Source organism: Moschus berezovskii, chromosome 4 (genome assembly GCF_049115385.1).
Source record: "Moschus berezovskii isolate FMDL1 chromosome 4, NW_MosBer_1.0, whole genome shotgun sequence".
NCBI lineage: Eukaryota > Metazoa > Chordata > Mammalia > Artiodactyla > Moschidae > Moschus > Moschus berezovskii.
This window is the reverse complement of record NC_142463.1, coordinates 103,314,885-103,334,156: the sequence shown is the minus strand read 5'-3', so window position 1 is coordinate 103,334,156 and position 19,272 is coordinate 103,314,885. Positions and strand designations below refer to the sequence as shown.

The 19,272-nt window shown below is 50.3% G+C and overlaps 6 non-coding genes across 6 annotated transcripts; 2 read left to right on the top strand and 4 right to left on the bottom strand.

Annotated features, from left to right (window-relative positions):
• Positions 1-575: 575 nt before the first annotated feature.
• TRNAE-UUC (transfer RNA glutamic acid (anticodon UUC)) lies at positions 576-647 on the top strand. The gene has a single exon. It is a non-coding gene; the product is annotated as a tRNA-Glu (tRNA).
• Positions 648-2,890: 2,243 nt separating this feature from the next.
• Positions 2,891-2,961, bottom strand: TRNAG-CCC (transfer RNA glycine (anticodon CCC)). The gene has a single exon. It is a non-coding gene; the product is annotated as a tRNA-Gly (tRNA).
• Positions 2,962-5,223: 2,262 nt separating this feature from the next.
• TRNAG-CCC (transfer RNA glycine (anticodon CCC)) lies at positions 5,224-5,294 on the bottom strand. The gene has a single exon. It is a non-coding gene; the product is annotated as a tRNA-Gly (tRNA).
• Positions 5,295-7,016: 1,722 nt separating this feature from the next.
• TRNAG-CCC (transfer RNA glycine (anticodon CCC)) lies at positions 7,017-7,087 on the top strand. Its single transcript has one exon. It is a non-coding gene; the product is annotated as a tRNA-Gly (tRNA).
• Positions 7,088-9,330: 2,243 nt separating this feature from the next.
• TRNAE-UUC (transfer RNA glutamic acid (anticodon UUC)) lies at positions 9,331-9,402 on the bottom strand. The gene has a single exon. It is a non-coding gene; the product is annotated as a tRNA-Glu (tRNA).
• Positions 9,403-14,904: 5,502 nt separating this feature from the next.
• TRNAH-GUG (transfer RNA histidin (anticodon GUG)) lies at positions 14,905-14,976 on the bottom strand. The gene has a single exon. It is a non-coding gene; the product is annotated as a tRNA-His (tRNA).
• Between the last annotated feature and the right edge of the window lie 4,296 nt (positions 14,977-19,272).

Here is a 19,272-nt window from a genome sequence, read left to right as displayed (position 1 = left end):
TTTCTCCGCGCCGAACTGGGGAACGCTGAGGTGTGGGTTAACCGAGAAAGCCCATTCAGGGATTGCCCGACTTCGGATCCAGAATCCAGTTCGCGGCCTTGGAGCCAGACTCCCAGGAGCTGTCCGTTCAAGTCCTCTCCGTTGCTGCATCCGCCGAGCCCTTCTGGACGGTGGAGATGCGGGGTCTCCGCGAGCGGCGCCTTCTCTCCCCGGGCACACCGCCCCCCGCCTCCTCCGGGCCCCTGGCCCCGCTCCAGCTCCCCGGGCCCCAGAGCCCTTCTGTTCTATTCGCTCCCGGGCACCTCGCTAAGGCGGGTCACCAGTCCAGTTCTGAGGTGCGGCCGGAAAGAGGCGACTTGCTCCCGACCTGGGGACCAGGCGGGACTCGGGGGCTTGGGTGCCTCACCCGCAGGTGCCTTTTCTGGGGCAAGAAGGGACGGGATGGCCTTAGGGGAGGATTTCTGGAAGGGACGGCGAAGGCTCAAGACCTTGGAATAGGCGCAAGGCCTCTCCGGGGGAGAAAGGGAAACGGTGCTTCTAGTGAGAGGCGAGAAGAAGAGCGCCCGGGCCGTGACTCCCTGGTGGTCTAGTGGCTAGGATTCGGCGCTTTCACCGCCGCGGCCCGGGTTCGATTCCCGGTCAGGGAAACCTTTTGTGCTGCCTTTCATCCCCTCATTCACCGTGTCGAGGAAAACTGCAGTCGCCGATTCTCTGACCAGACCAAAGCAGCTTGTGGAGTAGGTAGAGGAGACGCTGCGGGGTCGGAGTGTCGGGCGCAGTGGGCAGTCGGCGCCCTTCCTGGAACAGCTTTGCGGAGCGCGGTTTGGAAGAACAGCGAGGGCCGCGGGGAGGCCAGGGTGTTGACCGTGAGTGTCGGTGGAGGGATGGGAGGCTGCACTGTGTCTGCGGGCTGTGGGCTCACACTTAACCGGGCACCGGAGAGACTGTGGTTACGAAGGTAGTTTTTCCCAGGATGAGGCTCGTCTATTGCACTCGGGACCTGCGGATGCCGGGATCTCCGCTACCGCGAACCGCGATCGTGCTCTCCGCCGATATCCCGCGGTTCATGACAAGCGACATCTCTTCCGTGGTGCCTCGCTGTGCTCCGCTCCCCAGATCCAGAGCGGGAGGCGCACCCCCAGCCAGCGCGCCACTGCTTGGAAATAGGGTCTGCACCCCCATCTGCCGGCTTTCCTATTTCGTGACCAAAGCGCCTGGATGTGTCCTGCGTCTGGAGGCACGCCTACTGTGTGTCCGCAAGGGCCAGACGTGCCTTCTGCTGCAGCCTGCAGCCGGCCAGGCGCGTGCGGGTGCGCGCGCCCGGCCCCCACCCGCCGGGCTCCGCACTGGTCCGGGCGGTCCCTGCGGGCAGGCCCGGCGGGCGTCTGCCGGGGAAAGGCCGCGCGGCCCGGGTGCCGGGAAAACGTGGGAGCGTCGCTCGGAAGCCTCGCGCTCCACGGTCCCTTTGGGGCCAGGTCAGAAGGAGGCACCCCTTCCAGCAATGCGGAGGTCCGAGGCCTGCCTCCGCCAGGAGGCTCCCGGGGCCGGCGCGCCGTAGCCCTGGCCCGGCTAGCCCCCTTCCCCGCCGGCTAGCCCGTCCCCCTTCTCCTCTTCCAGCCCAGCCGTGTTCCTGCGGAGAGTCGGCGCTCCCTCCACGCACCCCTCGCCCGTCGGCCGCCCAACCCCCAGATATCACCTAGCCGCCTCTCCGGTGCCTGCGCGGGGAGCTGGATCTCTCTTTTCCTGCAACGGGAGGAGAGAGAACGTGCGGACTCCGGCGGCAACCCGTTCCCTTGCCGGTTCTCTGGGCTCTGCCCATCGAGGGGCCTAGCTCAGGACCCTGGGTCTCCCGCGGCCCAGGGAGCCGGCCAAGCTGGGGCCTCTCCCACTGTCCTCAAGAAAGAGCAGGAATGCCCTGCGGGGTCCGGAAGAGGCACCCGGGAAATCATCCAGCACAAGCCGGGACCCTGCGCAATGGACCCCTCGGAGCAACGCTTCCGTCGGCGCGTCCTTCCCTCCGAGGGCTTCGGGCAGACAAGAAATCACCTAGGAAGAGGAGCTCCACTGTCCTGACTGAGCCCAGGGGAAAGGAGGGTATCTTCCAGGAGAGCAGCAGCACTGAAGCCTGTGTTCGCAGAGAGGCTTCCGGAGCCAGGGCGCCCTCTCTTCACCAGGGGCTGTAGAGATCTCACCCGGCTGAGTCCGCCTCCTCCCCGGCCCTTCCTCCTCCACCTTCCCCGGGCTCCTACCCTCTCCTCCCGTCTTCGTTTTCTATCTTGCTGGTCTTCGAGTGCCTCGGGACGTCTCACCTCCGCCAAAGATTGCTTTTTTCCGGTAGTTCTGAGCTTCAAGGAAATATATGTACGAGGGCAACGAGTGCTCAACAATGGTGACACACACACCCCCTTTTTTTGAATCAGTAACATTATCTGAATGATCAGGATTGTCTCGTTTGTAACAATTGCATTTCATTGTCGGCATATACTGATGTACATTTAAACCTTACCTGTTGAGTAATAAGTGGGTTCTGCTATTTTCTTATGAATAATGATGTGCAGAAGAATATTCTTACGCATACATCCTTGGCAATTCTGTAGGATAGAGACTGTTCTTTTATTTATCAGAGGACACTTGCAGGTAGAAAGGTAGAAAGTGGCCAGCGAGGTGGTGACTGGGAGGCTCGCCAAATGCTGCTCCGTCACAGCCCTGGGGCTCTGTGCAGTCCCAGTTTCCACGACTCCTTAAATATCTTCTGCTCAGGGCTGCCTTCGGATTATAGTCCCTTTTCTTACTCCTTGTGGGTAGAACCACGACATAACTGGATTTGGCGCGTGGAGCAGGCAAAACCAAGCAGTCAAAGGTCTGGGATGAAAAGCTACCGTGAGCACGATGCATTGGCCGGGAATCGAACCCGGGTCTCCCGCGTGGGAGGCGAGAATTCTACCACTGAACCACCAATGCCCCTCTCGTCGGACCGCCTGACCGCTCTCCGGAAAGAGCCTCCAAAGCGACTGCGACACCCTCGGCGGGGAGACGAAAGAGATCCCGAAACCGGCTTACACCGCTCTGTTTGGAAGACAGTTCACAGACTGACGGGCACTCGAAGCAAAGGCTTGCCAAGAAGGGCTACAATCAGGCAACAGTGTAAAGTGGGAACATTCGAATGAAAATATCAAAATATCGGCCTTATCAGCTCACACCACAACTCTGAAAAAGGCTCTTTATGACCATACCACAGACCCCTGCAGAAGAAGCATCGGAAATCCAGCCAGATCCCTTGTTGATGACCCTACACCTTCAACTGTCAACCTCAGACTCTTACCTTAGAGGGTGTGAGAAAATTATCCAACTTGCTAGGTTAGGCAAGTGAAATTCTAATCCAGGTATGAAATAAGAAACAGAGGCAGAATCAGACTGTAATTAGAGGACGGGAAGGGCCAGAATCTAAATTGAGATAATGAAGAAATATACCGTTTTTCGGTATAAAATAGTGAGGCAGTCTTGTAAGCATTACAACAATAGTATGGGTCCGTTTTCTAAGGTGTTCAAAGCATTTCGATGGATAGGTGATATGTCATAATTAGTTAAAGATTAATTAATACTGTTTGCAACCAATGTTTGATTAAACGGAAGAATCTGATCTCCTAAACTGGACTCTGTGTTGGGCTGAGTTTTAGCATTTGTGACTCTGAGATGCATATGGGGGCGTCCGTCGGCTTTGGTGTTTTGGTTGTATAAGGAGCAGACTAAATTCCAGAGGAGTATGGATCGGTGAGATGTTAACGTATTGATCCTCTGGTGAGACTGAAGTACAGTGATATCTTTCCCTAATTTTCCCTGAGGCACTCACACTGAAGAAATGAACCCGGGGTGGGCACTCCCCCACATGTTGGGACTTAGGAACCATCATGACTTTTTGAAAGACAGGAGCTGCAGACATGCAGTTACGGTTCTCTTGCTGAGAAGCCAAGCTAGGTGGAGGCTGAGTCATAAACTTGAGCTCAACAAGGAAATTGACCATCACCTCGACCTGGAAGAACGTTGGCTCTGTCTGCCCTCTGTCCAACACCCAGGGCTCACACCGCCTCCGGCCAATACGCTTTCATTTACCACCCACACCAACCAGATCTACATGTATTCCCGCACCTCTGTCTAAACTGCCAACCTGCACTTTCAACTCACAACTCCTAATTCACAAGTCAATGCCTCCTATACGTCTGAGAGTCACAAATGCTAAAATGCAGCACACCATCGAGCTCCCTTTCAACATCACATACCACCCTCTGCTTCAGCTCTCTGTGATCAGACCCAGGCACAGCATCTTCCTAAGAGTAGTGTTCACTGTCTCTCGAGTGGTTCCGTCAATCACCAGTACACACCCAAATCCGTGTGTGTCTCAATATTAGGAGCAGAAGGTTTGGGAGGCACCAAGCCCTGAGAGGGCAAAGAGAACGAATGCGTTCTCACTAAGGAAACGAAGCGCGGTGTTTTGATTTGAAGCAGGACTCGGTGGTGTTGCCAGACGGCAGCCTCCTGTGCAAGCCTTTGCTTTTTTTTTTTTAACTTTAATTTTTCTCTACCTCTCTACCAAAGAGGCCTGTTCCAAAAAAAAAAAAAAGTCCATTCTGAGACCCTTCCTGGGGAGATCTAGTGCGCTTTTTTTTTTTAGCCCAGGGCAGCGGTGGTTTGTTGGTAGAATTCTTGTCTCCCGCGCTGGAGACCTGTGTTCGATTCACCAGCAACACGCTTGAGTTTTCTGGCCTGCTCTCCCGATACTTAGGTTTCCACCAGCCCCTAAGGTGGTAAAGGGAGGAAAACAGTAACAGGTACCCACTCACTGTACATTTTACTCCACATCATCTATTTTGCAGCCCTCACATACTGTGAAGAAAACATGTCTTTGAAGCTCCAAGTATGTTTGCTGAATCCCTGCGTTTTGGAAAATTTGAAACTAAAACCAATGTTACTTTTATCCTATCTTCTAGAAATGAAGATCACTAAAAGACAGTAGCTGTAGCGGGAGAAGTGTTAGGGGTCCAGGAAGAAGGATGCTTTTTGGGAGCATTTCCTTCGGAGATACAAGAAGCTGGACAGTGGAGCCTCTGACCTTCCTGGTGAGGTAGATCCGAGTTCTCAAGTTTTGGTAAAATTCCAGATAGGAAACCACTTGTCTAGCCCAAGGATATGGGCCATAGAAAAGGGGAAAGCCGACCCAGAAGTAATTGCATTGGCCGGGAATTGAACCCGGGTCTCCCGCGTGGGAGGCGAGAATTCTACCACTGAACCACCAATGCCTTAGTCTGTAATGATGGACTAGGTCTCCTCAGGAAGTGTTTAAGGAAGGACATTTTCTTTTCTTTATTTTTGGAACAGGCCTCTACAGTAGAGAGGCAGAGAAAATCTGAAGAAGAAAAAGAAAAAAGCCCACGTTAAAAACACCCCATTAGTTAGGCGTTCTCTGTTGGTTATACTGGACATAAACTTTTGGGCCAGGAGGATGACAGAGTATATACAAAGAGGCTAACAAGATCTGGTTTGGACAACAGGGAGGCTGGTGGTGAGGGTAAACACACCAGGTAAGTGTAGGAACGGATTTGGGTGTGTACTGGTGATTGACGGAACCACTCGAGAGACAGTGCACACTACTCTTAGGAAGATGCTGTGCCTGGGTCTGATCACAGAGAGCTGAAGCAGAGGGTGGTATGTGATGTTGAAAGGGAGCTCGATGGTGTGCTGCATTTTAGCATTTGTGACTCTCAGACGTATAGGAGGCATTGACTTGTGAATTAGGAGTTGTGAGTTGAAAGTGCAGGTTGGCAGTTTAGACAGAGGTGCGGGAATACATGTAGATCTGGTTGGTGTGGGTGGTAAATGAAAGCGTATTGGCCGGAGGCGGTGTGAGCCCTGGGTGTTGGACAGAGGGCAGACAGAGCCAACGTTCTTCCAGGTCGAGGTGATGGTCAATTTCCTTGTTGAGCTCAAGTTTATGACTCAGCCTCCACCTAGCTTGGCTTCTCAGCAAGAGAACCGTAACTGCATGTCTGCAGCTCCTATCTTTCAAAAAGTCATGATGGTTCCTAAGTCCCAACATGTGGGGGAGTGCCCACCCCGGGTTCATTTCTTCAGTGTGAGTGCCTCAGGGAAAATTAGGGAAAGATATCACTGTACTTCAGTCTCACCAGAGGATCAATACGTTAACATCTCACCGATCCATACTCCTCTGGAATTTAGTCTGCTCCTTATACAACCAAAACACCAAAGCCGACGGACGCCCCCATATGCATCTCAGAGTCACAAATGCTAAAACTCAGCCCAACACAGAGTCCAGTTTAGGAGATCAGATTCTTCCGTTTAATCAAACATTGGTTGCAAACAGTATTAATTAATCTTTAACTAATTATGACATATCACCTATCCATCGAAATGCTTTGAACACCTTAGAAAACGGACCCATACTATTGTTGTAATGCTTACAAGACTGCCTCACTATTTTATACCGAAAAACGGTATATTTCTTCATTATCTCAATTTAGATTCTGGCCCTTCCCGTCCTCTAATTACAGTCTGATTCTGCCTCTGTTTCTTATTTCATACCTGGATTAGAATTTCACTTGCCTAACCTAGCAAGTTGGATAATTTTCTCACACCCTCTAAGGTAAGAGTCTGAGGTTGACAGTTGAAGGTGTAGGGTCATCAACAAGGGATCTGGCTGGATTCCCGATGCTTCTTCTGCAGGGGTCTGTGGTATGGTCATAAAGAGCCTTTTTCAGAGTTGTGGTGTGAGCTGATAAGGCCGATATTTTGATATTTTCATTCGAATGTTCCCACTTTACGCTGTTGCCTGATTGTAGCCCTTCTTGGCAAGCCTTTGCTTCGAGTGCCCGTCAGTCTGTGAACTGTCTTCCAAACAGAGCGGTGTAAGCCGGTTTCGGGATCTCTTTCGTCTCCCCGCCGAGGGTGTCGCAGTCGCTTTGGAGGCTCTTTCCGGAGAGCGGTCAGGCGGTCCGACGAGAGGGGCATTGGTGGTTCAGTGGTAGAATTCTCGCCTCCCACGCGGGAGACCCGGGTTCGATTCCCGGCCAATGCATCGTGCTCACGGTAGCTTTTCATCCCAGACCTTTGACTGCTTGGTTTTGCCTGCTCCACGCGCCAAATCCAGTTATGTCGTGGTTCTACCCACAAGGAGTAAGAAAAGGGACTATAATCCGAAGGCAGCCCTGAGCAGAAGATATTTAAGGAGTCGTGGAAACTGGGACTGCACAGAGCCCCAGGGCTGTGACGGAGCAGCATTTGGCGAGCCTCCCAGTCACCACCTCGCTGGCCACTTTCTACCTTTCTACCTGCAAGTGTCCTCTGATAAATAAAAGAACAGTCTCTATCCTACAGAATTGCCAAGGATGTATGCGTAAGAATATTCTTCTGCACATCATTATTCATAAGAAAATAGCAGAACCCACTTATTACTCAACAGGTAAGGTTTAAATGTACATCAGTATATGCCGACAATGAAATGCAATTGTTACAAACGAGACAATCCTGATCATTCAGATAATGTTACTGATTCAAAAAAAGGGGGTGTGTGTGTCACCATTGTTGAGCACTCGTTGCCCTCGTACATATATTTCCTTGAAGCTCAGAACTACCGGAAAAAAGCAATCTTTGGCGGAGGTGAGACGTCCCGAGGCACTCGAAGACCAGCAAGATAGAAAACGAAGACGGGAGGAGAGGGTAGGAGCCCGGGGAAGGTGGAGGAGGAAGGGCCGGGGAGGAGGCGGACTCAGCCGGGTGAGATCTCTACAGCCCCTGGTGAAGAGAGGGCGCCCTGGCTCCGGAAGCCTCTCTGCGAACACAGGCTTCAGTGCTGCTGCTCTCCTGGAAGATACCCTCCTTTCCCCTGGGCTCAGTCAGGACAGTGGAGCTCCTCTTCCTAGGTGATTTCTTGTCTGCCCGAAGCCCTCGGAGGGAAGGACGCGCCGACGGAAGCGTTGCTCCGAGGGGTCCATTGCGCAGGGTCCCGGCTTGTGCTGGATGATTTCCCGGGTGCCTCTTCCGGACCCCGCAGGGCATTCCTGCTCTTTCTTGAGGACAGTGGGAGAGGCCCCAGCTTGGCCGGCTCCCTGGGCCGCGGGAGACCCAGGGTCCTGAGCTAGGCCCCTCGATGGGCAGAGCCCAGAGAACCGGCAAGGGAACGGGTTGCCGCCGGAGTCCGCACGTTCTCTCTCCTCCCGTTGCAGGAAAAGAGAGATCCAGCTCCCCGCGCAGGCACCGGAGAGGCGGCTAGGTGATATCTGGGGGTTGGGCGGCCGACGGGCGAGGGGTGCGTGGAGGGAGCGCCGACTCTCCGCAGGAACACGGCTGGGCTGGAAGAGGAGAAGGGGGACGGGCTAGCCGGCGGGGAAGGGGGCTAGCCGGGCCAGGGCTACGGCGCGCCGGCCCCGGGAGCCTCCTGGCGGAGGCAGGCCTCGGACCTCCGCATTGCTGGAAGGGGTGCCTCCTTCTGACCTGGCCCCAAAGGGACCGTGGAGCGCGAGGCTTCCGAGCGACGCTCCCACGTTTTCCCGGCACCCGGGCCGCGCGGCCTTTCCCCGGCAGACGCCCGCCGGGCCTGCCCGCAGGGACCGCCCGGACCAGTGCGGAGCCCGGCGGGTGGGGGCCGGGCGCGCGCACCCGCACGCGCCTGGCCGGCTGCAGGCTGCAGCAGAAGGCACGTCTGGCCCTTGCGGACACACAGTAGGCGTGCCTCCAGACGCAGGACACATCCAGGCGCTTTGGTCACGAAATAGGAAAGCCGGCAGATGGGGGTGCAGACCCTATTTCCAAGCAGTGGCGCGCTGGCTGGGGGTGCGCCTCCCGCTCTGGATCTGGGGAGCGGAGCACAGCGAGGCACCACGGAAGAGATGTCGCTTGTCATGAACCGCGGGATATCGGCGGAGAGCACGATCGCGGTTCGCGGTAGCGGAGATCCCGGCATCCGCAGGTCCCGAGTGCAATAGACGAGCCTCATCCTGGGAAAAACTACCTTCGTAACCACAGTCTCTCCGGTGCCCGGTTAAGTGTGAGCCCACAGCCCGCAGACACAGTGCAGCCTCCCATCCCTCCACCGACACTCACGGTCAACACCCTGGCCTCCCCGCGGCCCTCGCTGTTCTTCCAAACCGCGCTCCGCAAAGCTGTTCCAGGAAGGGCGCCGACTGCCCACTGCGCCCGACACTCCGACCCCGCAGCGTCTCCTCTACCTACTCCACAAGCTGCTTTGGTCTGGTCAGAGAATCGGCGACTGCAGTTTTCCTCGACACGGTGAATGAGGGGATGAAAGGCAGCACAAAAGGTTTCCCTGACCGGGAATCGAACCCGGGCCGCGGCGGTGAAAGCGCCGAATCCTAGCCACTAGACCACCAGGGAGTCACGGCCCGGGCGCTCTTCTTCTCGCCTCTCACTAGAAGCACCGTTTCCCTTTCTCCCCCGGAGAGGCCTTGCGCCTATTCCAAGGTCTTGAGCCTTCGCCGTCCCTTCCAGAAATCCTCCCCTAAGGCCATCCCGTCCCTTCTTGCCCCAGAAAAGGCACCTGCGGGTGAGGCACCCAAGCCCCCGAGTCCCGCCTGGTCCCCAGGTCGGGAGCAAGTCGCCTCTTTCCGGCCGCACCTCAGAACTGGACTGGTGACCCGCCTTAGCGAGGTGCCCGGGAGCGAATAGAACAGAAGGGCTCTGGGGCCCGGGGAGCTGGAGCGGGGCCAGGGGCCCGGAGGAGGCGGGGGGCGGTGTGCCCGGGGAGAGAAGGCGCCGCTCGCGGAGACCCCGCATCTCCACCGTCCAGAAGGGCTCGGCGGATGCAGCAACGGAGAGGACTTGAACGGACAGCTCCTGGGAGTCTGGCTCCAAGGCCGCGAACTGGATTCTGGATCCGAAGTCGGGCAATCCCTGAATGGGCTTTCTCGGTTAACCCACACCTCAGCGTTCCCCAGTTCGGCGCGGAGAAAATGTCCTGAGACATCCCTGAGTTGCCAAAAGTCTGGCTCAGGAGTTAGTGATCAGAGGGATGAGAACACGCAGAGACAAAGAGCAGCAGTCGCATAGGAGGACTGCTGACAATTGTCACAATAAATGAGTCCTAGAGCAGCATCACAGGACCTGTCGTTTCTCCCTTTAGGACACCAAGTTTGACGCCTACCCCGAGGTGGTTTTCACAGAACCCAGATGGAAACTGCTGACCACAAGCACGTGGACCCATCGGAGGTTAGAGGGTCAGAATGATGATGTTGAGTCCAGAAACTTCACCTCGTTACCTCACCATCAACCAGTCAGAGGACTGTAGGGAGCTGATCAGACACCCTGGGACCCTCTCCTCCACACTGTCTTTATTGACATTTGCCTGAGAGCCATCCATGATTTCGGGTCTTTTGAGCTGCCAGTTCTCCTGCAGTAAAAGGGGTACATTTCTTCGCCACCACGTGGTGTCAGGTGCTTGGCTCTTCCGTGCAATGAGCTGGAGGACCCGAGTGCCATTTGAAAAGAGATCTTCCCCACTACGGGTTCCCTGATGGCTCAGTGGGTAGAGAATTTGCCTGCGATGTAGGAGACACAGGAGATACGGGTTTGGTTCCTGGGTCAGGAAGACTGCCTGGAGAAAGAGGTGGCAACCCACTCCGGTATTCTTGCTGGGAAAAATCCCAGAGGATGAGTTCCCCCTACGACCTGCTGCACCTACCTACCTGCTGCACCTTAGTCCATGCCAACTCCATCCTTCTCGATACACAGGTCAAAAATCTTGGAGTTCTCTCTGCCGCCACAGTTTTCCTCAGACCCCACATCCAGTCGCTCGGGAACTGGTGTTTTCTCCTCTCTCTAGTATATGAACATTGATATACACCGGGGTTCTCAACTTCTGCAGTGTTGATATTGTGGACGGGATCATTCTTCATGGGCTAGGAATCTGCCTGAGGACCGAAGCGTGTTTAGTGACCGCCCCTCTCACCCTTCCTCCAACTAGATGCCAGGGAGAAACTCTCCGTCCCCATTCCGCCAGTCTTAAAAAGTAGAAGATGTCTCCACACAGGGCCTAGTGTCGCAGAGTGGACAGGGAGTGAGGGTGGGAGCCCGATCGCTCGTGAGAGAGAACCAGCGATGTGCCCACTCTCTCCTGTTCCTGGCCTCTGAATTTGGGCAGCTGACTCTCCTGGTCGGGGTGCAGGGGTGGATTCAACTCGGCCCCCTGCTCATCTAGACATTAGGCTTGAAGATTTTCATCTCAAGATCGCAGGGGGTTCTGCCATGAAGCCTTTTCTTTGTCTCCATCCTTGAAATCAACCTGTTTGAGCCTGTGCACCAAGGGCAGCCAGATGTCAGGTCTGCTCAATGAGTGTCCTCTCGCTCCCATCTGGAATTTCAGGTCTCTTTGAGTTCAGCCTTCAGAGAAGCTTTGAGCTACTCTATTCGTGCTGCCCTAGGCTTCCCTGAGGAGGAGGTGCACAGGGATGAATAGTGTTTAAATGTGGTGTCCAACATGTGGGGCCACTTCCCCCCCCCGCAGCCCCCTGCTTTGCAGCCTCTGGTCTCCCAGGGGTCCCGCCCATTGGGAGTTCATACTGGGTCAGCCTGAGCTCCTGAGACACCCAAACCAGGAGTGACAGTTAGGGGAAACCAGATGCCCACTTCAGCCCTGTCCCCAAGGGACCCCAAATGTGTTCTGATTGAGAAAGAAAAGCAGTGAATCCTCTCTTTTTGGGTAGGCAGAAGAGAGATCAAAGGGACAGTGAAGAAGAATCCTATGAGGTTTCGGGATCTAGAGTCGCCATTGAAGCCCACCACCTCTGGACCATCCCCCTGGCTGGTGAAGGGGAATGGAGTCCCCTTGTCCAGTCTACTCAAGTAGACAAAGCAGACAAGGGTGGCCTGGGTACCAGCGAGTAGGCAATGCCCAGTCTTCCCACTTGGTAGTATTGAACTTCCCTAGGCACGGTTTCCTCTTGATCAAAGGACTAAAAACTGAGCTAACTTCCCGCTGCCTCCTCACCTCCCTTCACCACCACCACCCCTCAACCAACTCGCCCCATCATCTGGAAATGCAGAGTGCTTTGAGACTTGTAGGTTTTTCCTGCAGGTTCTTCAGCGCTGCCGGTAACTGGGGATTTGTTTTCCAAAGAGGGCGCAATAGAGGATCTTTGGCCACAAGGGGGCAGCCAGTACATGTGAGGGAGGGCCTGTGTCCCAAAAGAAAAGCAGAGGAGGAAGTGATGACATACTTGGCCTGGGTGATGGTTACATGAGCTATTACATGTTGCAAAATGTATCATTTGGTGTGGAAATGAACAGAACAGGAAAATTTGTTGCTCTACCTGACTAGAAGAGTTACTATGACCCCCTCAGATCAATCCTGGGTGTTCCATCATTGGAAGGACTGATGCTAAAGCTGAAACTCCAAAACTTTGGCCACCTCATGCGAGGAGTTGACTCACTATGACCCCCTATAGCCCAACAAAGTGCTGCTGCTGCTAAGTCACTTCAGTCATGTCCGACTCTGCACCACCCCAATGCACTTTCTCCCATGCATGAAAGTGAAAAGCGAAAGTGAATTCGCTCAGTCGTCCAACAAAGTGCAAGTGGCATCAAAGTACAAAAATACAAAATGGACTGAGTTGACAGACTTGGAACTGACCCATAGCTCAGTAAGTGAATGAATTTTCAAGAAAAGCAGTTCAGTGGGGAAAGGAAATAGGTTCACTATTGGGGACGGGGCAGTTTATTTCTATCTCACAGACAAGGATTGGTCTGCGGTGCATCGTAGACCCAGACATAAAAGTCAGAAGGCATTTTGAGGATACTTTGTGATTTGGTGGTAGGCAAAGATTTATTAACCAGGACACAAAGAATTTAAGACAAATGATAGATTAGACATCATCAATGTTAACCATGTCTTCGCAGCCAAAGATGCCACTGAAGTGGAAAAGCAGGCTACAGACAAGAAGAAAATATTCACAAAACATAGCTTGCAACTCCACCTCCCCGTGATCATAATGTATAAAAGAACAAACAACCAACCTTTTTCCAGATGGGTAAAAGATATAAACAGGTACTTCAGAAGATATGCACGTGGCCAACAAAGGCTACAAGGAGCGTCATTTGTAGCTGTCAGAGAGAAGGACATCACAACCACATTGAGACACCATTTAGTAGCATGGCTAAAATTATAAGGAGAAGAAACACCAACAATATTGCAAAGAAATGGAATAACCACGACTCTCATTCATATTGTCGGGGGTAATATAAAATGGTACAACTGGAAAATTAAAGCTGGAAAAAGCTTTAATGTTTCATGAAATTGAGTATATACTACTCTTTGGTACCAGCAATTCTTCACCTAGGTTTTATTTCCAAGAGAAATGAAAACCTATGTCTACAAAATCTCTTGTGAAGAGAATGTTCAAAGCAGCTTCATTCTCAATAGCCAGTTCTGGAAAGAGCTCAAATGCTCTCTATGGAGTGAATGGCAAACAGACTGTGCTGTGTTACTGCCATGGAATATATCTCAACAGTGAAAGAGAAATGAAACCTGCTTTACTCAACAATGGATGAAGTCAGAGAGACTATGCAGATAAAGAGGGGTGGAGAAAAAAAACACAGTATTTGCACTATGATCCCATTTCCATGACATTCTAGAAGAGGCAAATATACAAATGAAAAGAGTCTGGACAGTAATTGTTAACAAATAAATCAGAGGACAATGACAAAGATTTTAATGATGCCTCATTGCTGATTGAGTAGTCACTATATCCAGGCAAAGGGGAAAATAACGTAGGACTGGGAGCTCCCCTGTTGGCCCAGTCTGATAGACGAAAATGTTGAGGCACCGTCAAAGTCCACTTACAGCAGAAGTAAAGCCACCAGGTCACCAAAACAGCAATTAGTAAAGGTTGACGGTGCCCATAAAACGGTTCAGGAAGAGGGAGTGTTCCAACAAATTATGGAAGGAGGCTCAGAGGTGTACTGTTACAAAGCAGCTTATACAGTGAGGAGGTACTGGCGGTTTATTCTTCACCGATGATTAGTTGTATCAATATATTAGTTGTATCAATAAATTAGTCTTCCTCATGATAGGGACTCGGTGAAAAGTGGTTGCTTTCTGTCAATTTGGGCGAACAGTCTTGTTCTGGTTTTCAGAGGCATAAACAAGAATGGCCCAAGGTAAGTTTCGCTCATTTTGCAAAATAAGCTAAGGGAGCTTTTGCTTGCACAGCTAAACCGTTTCCTTTACTCAGGGAATCTTCAAGTCTGATCTCCACTTGTGATTGACCCAAACTCCCCGCTTTGGGTCCTGCTCTCAGTACAACGTTCCTGTCTGTGGCCAGCAAAGCTGTGGTCAGGCGGAAGAATCACATGTTCGCTGTTTCCACTAGTTGGTTGTCAGAGCAGAGGGTGCTGTAGTCACCGTTCTTCATCGTTTATAAGTAATGATTGTTAAGGTCCTCCAGTAGTGCGGTCCTGATGGATACTATTTGTCTAGTGAGTGGCTGTCGACAGGCATTTAAGATCCTTGAGAGTAAAACGAAGGGCACTAGAGAGGTTAGTAGGATGACTAGGAAGGGAACCATGGCCAAGGATTGAAAAAGTCCTCGGAGCAGAGATTCCCAGAAGCCCAGAAGAAACCGGCAACACAAGTCTAGGGAGGAGGAGTCGCTTATCTGATTAAATCTTTACCGGGTCTTTATCCTGCCCATCTCCAGTAACAAAGAAACTAGGCGTTCCACCAATTCCAGCACAGGAGGCTCCCTGCTGGGCTTGCCCACGTCACCGCTGCACAGGGGAAACCACCGCCTTCAGTTTCCTTCTTGAGTACTCTGTGGGGTTACAATTGTGCAAGTTTCCAGGCGAAGTAAAAAGGCGGCATCCGTCAGGAGTGACGAACGAGAGTGCCGTGACTCGGATTCGAACCGAGGTTGCTGCGGCCACAACGCAGAGTACTAACCACTATACGATCACGGCGCGCCACGGCTCCTGCGGCCGTCGCAGCCCTTGCTCTTACAAGGCGGACGTAAACTCATTCCAGTCACTGCGCTGTTGCTGGACGACAACAGGTATTCATAGACTTTCTTGCATCTCCGCTCTGTTTTCCAGTCCCCTCCTCTCAATTCTGATACGTGGTGACTAAACCAAAACAGAAACCAACTCTTGCCTCCCCAGATCAGGCACGTGGCTCTGCACAGACCTCCTGGGAAGTCTTTGTATCCCGGTCCCCACCCGGCCGGCTTCTTTCCCGACTCGTCGCCTTCGTCCCTCCGGACCGACCCCCCGCACCCCCTGGTTCGCGGCCCCGCGGAGGGAGGGCAGCGCCAGCGAAGCAGTCGGAGAGCCATCACGGGGCCCCCCGGGGGTTCAGCTTCCCTCGGGCCCCGCTCGGCTCAGGCCCGGGGCGTCTCGGGGGCGCTGCATCTGCGGCGGCTGTGGAGCCAGGCGCGGCGGGGACTAACCGCTGCCCTTCTGGCTTCGGAATCGCCCGACCCCGGCTTCCCCACGAGAACCAGCGCGCTGCGTCGCAGTCAGCTCTCCGGCTGTCCGAGGGTTTGAGAAGGTGTAGCAGTCCGGGAAAAGGCGTGTGGCTCCGCCCGGCGGGGAAGGGCTGTTTCTTTTCTGCCGCACTGGGCCGAGCACAGCACCCGTCAATGTTTGTAGCGCAACCGGTTAGCGCGCTCGGCTTTTAACCGAAAGGTTGGTGGTTTGAGCCCACCCAGCGACGTCTTTCGTTCACGTTTTTAGAACCTATGGGTTTTCTTGGCTCTTCTCTGCCTATCCCCTCCTGCAAAGGCTGAAAAAGTCGTCTCCTGTATCTTGTCCATCTCACAGGGACAGTAGGCAGGATCAGAAGAGCTCATCCGGAAAATAAAGTGAAAGTCACTCAGTTGTGTCCGACTCTGCGACCCCATGGACCGTCCATGGAATTCTCCATGCCAGAATACTGGAGTGGGTAGTCTTTCCCTTCTCCAGGTAATCGTCCCTGGATCGAACCCAGGACTCCCGCATTTCAGGGGGATTGTTTACCAACTGAGGTATCAGGGAAGCCCCAACCGGAAAATAGATCCCCTGGAAATCCCTGAGAGGTCATCGTTACTTTCTGAATTGTTTTTAACGAGGGAGTTACTACAGTCTTTTTTTTTTCCTCCTTCAGGTACTATTAAATAGAATATTTATTTAACCCTTTCCATATGCTTTTGAAATTAAGCATTCTGGTTCTGTGATTTCACGGTTACAAATAATGCTGTAGTCATCCTTGTACACACATGGCTGGCCCCTTGTACAAGGTCTTCTGTAGCGAAGAGTTCTAGAAGGGTAATTGCTCTGTCACATAGTGTTTACACTGTTCGTATACAATTCCATTTCTGCTGACACATGTGGGAACATGAGAATGTTGCAGTCACTTTTTTGGTATATGTGGAATCATATATTAGATTTCATCTAAAAATATTTACAAAAACCTGTAAGTGGAATAGCTGAGTACTCTGGTTTCTAGAATTATGTGTTAATTCCCCTTCAAAGTTATTACTTCTCTAGTACATTTAATATTCTTGAACACATAAATGTAAAATTTTATATTTATTGGATGCAATATTTGTTTATTTGATCAGTACAACCACTAGAGGAAATTAAGGAAGTGCAATTTAATTTGGATTTTCAAGTCAATAGAAACCCCAGACTTGTATAGACTATTATGTTATTATTTTCTACATTATGAGAAAATGTGAAAAATAATATATAGTCACTTTTATACCAAATTATTAAACCATTCTAACTTTTCTGAATCACCTCAAAAAAAATGACGTAAACCTTTCCAATGCCATTATACATCAAATATTTAAATTATATAACTTCTTAAATATATTAAGATGCATTTTATTATCAATTTCATTTCTTTCTTTCTTTTTTTTTGTACCAAGTAACCAAGAACATCAATTGAATCTATAGCTAAAATTTGTATTTTCTCATGTTAGGAATTCAGAAGCATATTTTTCTTTCAGGAAATATGGCATTTAAATATAGGCATAAAACTCTTTCTCTAGAAATTCTTAATTTTCTCATTTAAAATTTATATTTAAAGTCATGTAAATGATTATTACTTTCCCTAAACTAATTGGGGCAGTAGCTCCTCTAAATTTTTAGATACCTAATTTGTCCTTTCTCTCTGGTGGAAGAGAAAGTATATTGATTTGTTCCTAAGAAAATCTATTTAAAAGGAGAAAATTCCATCAAACTGAGGGTATTATTTAAGGTGAAAGCAGAGGTAATGATATCTAGCAAAACTACTTGCCAGTGAGGGAAACAAAATGAAATAATTTAAGCAACACTATTGCTTACTGTTGAAGGACCCTCATTGCTGAAAATCAGAGTAATTCTGTGATACACTTATGAGTCTCCAGTGTATGAATCTGTGCATGAAGTCGTTGCTTTTCATCCATTTTTATTAAGGACTGAACTTGTTTACAGTTCTGGAAGTATTCAATCTTGATTAGTAGAGCCGTCACAAGTGCTCATGTTGCTGACTCATTGCTTTTTTGTAATGACATAAATGTCTTTTCCTCAGCTTTCTGTTGTCTGACTTAAACAATCCTTAAAGATCATTTATAAGATTTTTTCCAGTTATTTACAAACTTGGGTATACCAATGAAAGAGAGCTGCCTATTGCATGCTGCAATACGCAATAGTATTCTTCCTGTATTAATTTTTTAAGTGTAGCCGTTTATTAATTTTAAGAGTTCCTTATGGGGGGAACCATTGTGTATTAAGATCATTCTTATTTTAGATATTCCCATTTTGCAGTTATTGACCGCTATTGATTGGGCGCATATGGTTTTTACCAAATTGTGGAAAGACAAGAGGTGGACACCTTTTCCCTGCTGCAGTGTTATTATTTCATACTAATGAAATACCAGAATCCTCAGGACAAGCAGCAATTGAAAAAGTCTCACAGTCCATATAAGCTGTCAGCTTCTACCTCACAGGGAATGGATCCCTGTCAACCACACTCAACATGGATTATCCCCAGAAGTTCACTTCTGAAAATTATAAGCAGAATCCCACAGTGATGGGAGAAAACTATGCACCAATGAGAGGAAGAAAAAAGACTTGTCCAATAAACACACTTAGTATGTAAAAGCCAGAGCTCAATTTTGCTCTTGAGATTCAACAGCAGAACAGAACAAACATGAGCCACTAGATCCAAGGGTCCAGGTCTGAAGGAGGAGCCTGTCGGGGGCAGGATTCTATATTGACTCTGATGATGTGCTAATTTTTATGGACATAGTGGGGAGAAAAAGGAATAATAGACAAATTCAAATGCCAATTCCCCCTTTTATAGGAAGGAGGATAGGCACTAGATTATTTTCATCAAACCCAAATGTATAAATAAAAGAGGAAAAGGGAGAAAGAGAAAACATCCAGGATCAGCGAGATTTTTCTCCTCGGATAAGTTGCTTGGTAGGAGGTTGTCAAAGAATTCTTTCTGGCCAGTCTTCTCTGGACCTCCTTGACTAAGTCATCAGAGAAAGCAATTACAGTTATTGGAAGACTAAAAATATTGAATGTTTAGTTTTCCAGCATACAATATAGACTATGTCTGTGTAATGTCCACAGTGTCCATCTGCTGTCCTTCTCCTTAGTTGTGTCAGGAGGGCACTGCTCCCTTTATTAGTTAGAATATCATAGAGAGATATATAGAAAGACTGTTGTGTTGGCAAGTAAATGAAGAAAAGGACATTGAAAGATTAGAAAATAAATTGGAATATGACTCAGTCTCACTTCTGTAGAAAGCAAATTGGCAGGATTTGCTAACATAAGAAGCGTATAAACACTTAAAGTAGCAATTGACATCTAGTTCTCTAGACTATGGAAATACCTGCAAAAGTGGTCAAAGGTATGTGTGCAATCATGATGGCTGCATCAAATTCATAATCATAAAACCATGAAACCAAGTAATACACAAACTATGGAAGAAATACCCTTACCAAAAATAATGCAGAGGATAATTATGATGATTTCTCTGATAACATAATTGATAGAGCAAATACTAATCACTGGTCTCCTATTCAAAGTGAAAAACTCGAGGCAAATATATTTTAACTTACTGGCCAAGCCTTAAAAGACTGAATACATATTTCACCCCAGCAGAACATGGATTCTTAGGTCTCTTTCCAGAGTTTCTGAGTTAGGAACACTCTTACAGAAGGTGTTTTGTGAGAACAGAGCTAGCACTAACCTGGCAATAGCTGTAAGGTAGATAGGACCCAGAAT